The sequence below is a fragment of the Microcebus murinus genome, chromosome 1 (genome assembly GCF_040939455.1).
Source record: "Microcebus murinus isolate Inina chromosome 1, M.murinus_Inina_mat1.0, whole genome shotgun sequence".
NCBI classification, from domain to species: domain Eukaryota; kingdom Metazoa; phylum Chordata; class Mammalia; order Primates; family Cheirogaleidae; genus Microcebus; species Microcebus murinus.
The window spans coordinates 31,583,230-31,590,073 of NC_134104.1; the positions used below are offsets into that span (position 1 = coordinate 31,583,230).

At 34.8% G+C, this 6,844-nt stretch overlaps 1 non-coding gene across 1 annotated transcript; it reads left to right on the plus strand.

The window, feature by feature from the left end:
- The first annotated feature begins 437 nt into the window (after positions 1–437).
- Positions 438–541, plus strand: LOC142875508 (small nucleolar RNA U13). The gene has a single exon (XR_012922867.1). It is a non-coding gene; the product is annotated as a small nucleolar RNA U13 (small nucleolar RNA).
- Positions 542–6,844: the final 6,303 nt, after the last annotated feature.

Here is a 6,844-nt window from a genome sequence, read left to right on the forward strand (position 1 = left end):
GAAATTTAGGTGGACCCTACAGTACTATGACTGGTACTCTTAATCAAAAGGGAAATTTGGACACAGAAATATGCACACCAGGATAATATACCATGTGAAGATGAAGTCAGAGGCTTCATCCACAAATCAAAAAAGATAAATATTGACAGAAAACCACCAGAAGTTGGAAGAAAGGCATGGAACTAATTCTTCCTCACTACACTTCAAATGAACTAACCCTGACGACACTTTGATTTCAGACTTTTAGTCTCCAGATCTGAGACAGTAACTTCTGTTGTTAAAGCCACTGCTTACGTGTTACTTTGTAAGGGCATCTCTAGCATAGAAATCCAGGGTCCGTTCTCAGAATAGTGTTTTTAGTTATGCAAATAAAATGTATACCATTATGAAGAAAACTAATAATAAAGAAATACTTTTATTACAATTATATCATGTAGATCCTTTTGTAGTTCATTAGCTTGATAAATGGGTTTTCACACTCATGTGTGAGATGAGCCTTCTTCAAACCTTAATACTATATCTCCACATTACCTGTTTGACATGAAAAAAAAGACATGCTATAGTAACAAATGTGCTTCTTTATTAACACATTAAATAAAAAGGCTGTGTACAAGTTCTAATACCCTCTTCTCTTCTTATCTTTTCTGATATTATGTATGACTGATTCATTCCTCAAAGTGTTTTCTTTTTTTTTAATTTTTATTTTGCTTTGTCATATTCTATTCTGACTCTATATTTCCTCATCTTCCTTTGGTCCCTCAAATATGGGTAATTTTAAGAGTTCTATCTTGAGGCCTTTTCTTTTATCCGTCTTAAATTTTATTTCATGAACTATTTTCTGGTGACTCTCTAAGCATAACACTAATACTGAATTATCTTCTGAAATCTAGAAAATTCTCTATACATTCTAAATACATTTCTATGTGTATTTCTCAGAGGCATTCCAAGTTCAACTTTACTTCTATTTTAAAATGGAAACTATTACAAGAGCAAACAGACAATCTACAGAATGGGAGAAAATATTCACGTGTTACACATCCAATAAAGGGATGATAACTAGAATCTATACAGAACTCAGGAAAATCAGCAAGAAAAAAATTAAACAATCCTATCAAAAGTGGGCAAAGGATATGAACAGAAACTTTTCAAAAGAAGATAGACTAATGGCTAAGGAACATATGAAAAAATGTTGGGTCAGGGAAATGCAAATCAAAACCACGATGAGATATCACTTATCTCCAGTGAGAATGGCCTTTATCAAAAATTCCCAAAACAATAAAAGTTAACCTGGATGCGGAGAGATAGTAACATTCATACACTGCTGGTGGGACTGCAACCTAGTACAACCTTTATGGAAAGTAATATGGAGATATCTCAAAGAACTAAAAGTAGATTTACCATTTGATCCAGCAATCCCATTCCACCCAAAGGAAAAAAAGACATTCTACAAAAAAGACATCTGCATTCAAATGTTTATAGCAGCACAATTCACAATTGCAGAGATGTGGAAACAACCCAAGTGCCCACCAATATGTGAGTGGATTAACAAAATGTGGTATATGTATACCATGGAGTTCTACTCAGCCACAGAAAACAATGGTGATCTAGCACCTCTTGTATTATCTTGCATAGAGCTGGAACCCATTTTACTAAGTGAAGTATCATAAGAATGGAAAAACAAGCATCAACCACATGCATTCACCATCAAATTAGTATTAACTGACCAACACTTAAGTGCACATATAGAAGCAACATTCATCGGGTGTTGCGTTGGTGGGAGGGTGGATGAGGGGATGGGTATATACATACCTAATGGGTGCGGTGTGCACTGTCTGGGGGATGGCCACACTTGAAGCTCTGATTTGGGTGGGGCCAAGGCAAGATACATAACCTAAATGCTTGTACCCCAGTAATATGCTGAAATAAAAAAATGAAAAAAAAATGTAATAGTCAATTATATGAAGATTTATCAGTTGTCAAGGGCAGAATCCAGTTAACTACACCACTCTATTTCATTTGCTACATTCAATTGGTGCTATCAGCTTCCATCATAACTTTTTACATTACAATTCATAATCTTTTCTCCAGACACCACTTTAGTTTAAACACTTTTTTTTGTCTGTTTTTTTTATACTTGGATTAAGCAGATTAAGGCATCTGCTTACTACATCCCCAAACTCCAAATTCAGACTCTCTGGAAAGTCATTTAGAAATGCAAAGCTGATTAGTTCACTATCTTGCCTTAAAAATTCACCATAAGGGCATCCATGGTGGAATGGCAGCTGTGATCAGTTATTGGAGGTAAAAAAAAGAAAAAGAAATTATTTGTGTCATTTAGAAATGATGCATCTAACTTCTAGAGAGTTGATTTACTGCATGTATAAGAAAATGCCAAATGAACAACAACAAAAAAGAAGCATGTAATCCCTTGGTCATTGCTATCTCTAATAGTATTTAAAATGAAAGTTAGTGAAAGTGAAGGGACAGGTGCTGATTCTGGTTCCAGTTGGATTCTAACTGGCCCATCCTTCCCTCAGACCCTCTTCAAAAGGGAAGTATTATGCTGAAATAACAGATAGCAAAGGTTAAAATAATTCATAAAAGACTGGAAAAAATAATGGGGAAAAGGAAAGAAGAGAGTCAAGAGACTCCTCCCGGCTTGGTTGAAATTATTAAATGGTAATTAAGAATTAAGATGCATAAAGCAGGCATTGTTGGGGTCAAAACAAAGATCTTAATGTAATATTCATAGGAGTTGCATGGACTGATATGAGCCTCTACTGATCTCTATCTTTCAACAGCTTAAAAATTATGGTTTGTTCAATCAAATTTTAGGGAAATTTAAAAAACAAGAAGGGAAAGATGACATGAAAAAGCTATCCTCAGATTACCTGAGACAGTGATCTCATAATCTAATTAACATAAGTGTTGATGAAAAGGTCAGTATCCCTCACTTCAGTGCCCAGCAGGGTACTCAGGGACATATACACTTGAGTGGATACAATGGTCAGTCAGTATGTGGAAAAGAGATGTTTCTGGGACTCCTTATTGGGAATCTTATGCACTGTGGTTTCCAAATTTGTTGATAAAGTTCTAATGGGGCCTCGGGTTAGGTTGGGAGGATCTAAGAAATGCAGAAGTTGATAATATTAAGGTGAAAAGTGGATAAAATTGACATGTTTAAACAGGGTTTATGTGAAATGCTTGTGTCTTTATACCTGCATGTATTATGGGAACAGATATTATGCATGACTGAGAACACTTTCCATACCTAGTATTGTGAAACAGAAGACATGTAATATACATAATTGGACATGTTGAATGGAGATCAATATGATTGAGTCCACATAGGCTGATAATTATAAAATGCCAATTGGACAAAACCTGTTAGCATACCAGCATCTGGAGGGTTTATCTGGATTTGGGGAGACACTTATTTCACATCTGAAAATAATTGCTAAATTCTATGAATAAAACTACTTAAAAGGGGTCCTGGAGTTCTTAGACAGACAAGGGCTTACAGTAAAATCCTGTGAACGCCATGCAGAATTGAGTGCCAGGATTTTGGATTAGACAATTTCACTTGAGTAGCAATTACCATCCTGCTCTCAGACATTAATTGAAACTTCCCTGATGAGCAAATGACATAAAATATTGTTTAAAGCAGAAAAAGAATATATACATATATAGTATCTTGGATCATGTCAGAGAAACAGACCAACATGAAGGACAGTAATCAGAAGTATTCTACTAATAAAATAAGATGGAAATGGTTTGTGCAGGAACATGATAGCAAGGGATTGCAAAAAGATAATCAATGTATTCACAAGCAGGTAGTCTCTTTTCCCCTAGGAACAACTTTGGAACCATCTGAGGATCTGCCTGATGCTATTAACAGTTAGGTGATGCCCTATATATATATATATCTCTTGATTGACGATAAAAGCGCTGCTTGGTTTTGGGATGGCAATTCCAAGGTGAATGGATAGCGTCTTGTTTGGAAGGCCACCACTCTGACAGAAGAAAGTAAAAATAGATTAGTTTAGTGGTCTAACATTGCTGCTTGCCCCTATGCTTTATTTTTTACTGTATCATGGGCAGTGAATGGCCCATTGCTAGGCAGTATGGTCAGGCAGAAAGAAAATGGAAAACTGGCTTAGTTAAGGGATGATCATATAGGACATACTCCTATAGAAATGTCTATGGGAAATTGAGGAGCAAATGCAAACAGGACATGTTGACATCGTTTAAAGGAACCATAGACCAAGATCAAAGGTAATTGGAGCTAGTTAGTAGATATCCCATGTACTTGCTGTAGGTGGCCACCTGGGTCCTTCAAACAAATGAACCTTGGGGATCTGCAGACATGGATGAATCTAGACAAATTCTTCTTGTGCTCTGCTCATTGCGTCAATTGTTTCTTCCTAATGGTACTTCATCTCATGATGTAATTATTAATAGAGATTTGTGTTTTATTTATTTTTGCTTTTTTTTATCTTAAATAATAGTCTCATTATGTGTTGCATGAATGCCCCTAGAAAAGAGCTGTTTATTTCCCTTTTTAGAAGGTTTAGGAATTCAACTAGTTTCATTTTATTTTTTATGTTAATCACTTAACATTGGCTGCTCTTTTACTACATAAGTAGTATAAATTTGTATTCTTCACCTATATATATATAATACAGATTTTTTGTTATGAAATTTTATGAAAATTATTATGATCTGTCTTGTGTGCCCACTCTCATCTCCTCAAAAGGTATGTCGACTATTTAGCTCCTGGTAGCTGTGAATGTGAACTTATTTGGAAATAGGGTTTTATAAAATGTAACAAAGTTAATATGAGGTGATATTGGATTAGGGAGGGCCCTAAATTCAATGATTGGTGTCCTTATAAAAAGAGAGATTTGGATACACACAGACCTACACAAGGAAGAAAGCAATGTGATGAAGGATGTATATAGTATTTGGCTATTTACTTTCTGAGCAGTATATATTCACTGATGCCAACTAATGCTATGAACCTTTCATTCTTTGAACCTGATGCTACACTTGAAAAATATAAGCCCACACTTAGCATACTCCCCATAACAACCTAGCAAAGTAAATCAAATGGCCTCCATGGAAAATTTTCTAACAGTTTTTGGCATGCAAAAAGAGCTCAGAATATGTTCAATAAATAAATAAGTAGGTGGATGCATAAAAAGTAATGTATAAACTTTTATAGTCAAAGCCACTAATGAAATATATTCTTGATATATTTTATGTTATTAGAATTCTGTGACAGTTTTTATATTATGTGGAATTACAAAGCTCTTTTCTTATAGTATCTAGAACTCAATCACCCTTCAGTGAATTGATAACTATTTTGTAGAGGCTTGTGGCTGTATTCTTCTCTCTACCATCTACATCTCTGCCATTCTCTCAAATTTGGATGTGTTCGAGAAAAATAATACTGAACTCATTCAGAAAACAGAGAAAGCTCATTCCAAACCATGTGATAAGGTTAAATGAAAGAGTTTTCCTTGGCAGAGCTGAGATCTTTTCTGATGAATTAAATTATTCAGTCCATTAGAATAGGAAATATATATCATGCCAACTTTACTCAACACATGGATCATGTATTTGGCCTTAGGTCTGAATTATATCTCTAATAGTTGTTTTTGGGTTGCTTCCACATAGAAAATATTAATATACTTCCAAACCTCAGAACAACACCACCTGTTCATCTACAATATGGGTAAAATGGTATGGGTGTCCAGAAGATGGGAAGTATAATTTTTCTTTGTGGGTGGCCATGAATAATCTAGTTGGTTTACTGAGATGACATTTAAATTCCATGTTGTCAGTTGTACTGAGTAGAGGAATGAACATAGATTATTATACAGGCTCCTCTCCCCACACTTAGTGATCCTTCTTGCTAAACCTACTATACCAATAGCCTTCGAAACATAACCACAGCAGATACTACCAATTAATCAGAATTGGCTAGGCATCAAAAAAGTATTTTTGTCCTCTTTGCTGATATAGATTAAAATCTGATGAAACATGCTAAAACCTTATTAAAAAGTAATTGGCCAAGAATATTCAGCACAGTGACCATGAGAAGAAAATCCAATGAGATTTTCCTTCTACCCAAAGGAAAAGAAGTCATTTTATCAAAAAGACACCTGCACTTGAATGTTTATTACAGTACAATTCACAATTGCAAAGATGTGGAATCACCCAAGTGCCCATCAATACACGAGTGGATTGATAAAATGTGGTACATTTACACCGTGAAGTACTACTCAGCCATAAAAAGGATGAATTAATGCCCTTTGCAACAATTTGTATGGAACTGGAGACCATTATCTTAAGTGAATTATCTAAAGAATGGAAAAAAAAAAACACCACATGTACTTGCTAAATAATAAATTGGAACTAACTGATGAGCACACATATGCACAGAGGGAAGTAAAACTCAGTGGATATCAAGCAGTGGAAGGTAAGGGAGGAAAAGATAGGAAAATCTACCTAATGGGTACAATGAATACTATTTGGGTGATCAGCACACTTATAGTCTTGACTCAAGCACTATAAAATTGATTCATATAACCAAAGACATTTGTACCCCCTTAATATTTTGAAATAAAAAAGTGAGACAGACATATTTACTTGTCAATATGCCAATTTATTTACATTCAACCATATCACCATACCTTGAAAATTAGTTGCATGCCTGTGTATGTACATATACAGTCAGCTCTTAGTACCTGTGAGTTCTGTATTCATGGATTTTGCCAACCATGGATCAATATCATTATTCATTAGAGAAATATAAATCAAAACTACAATGAGATATCAT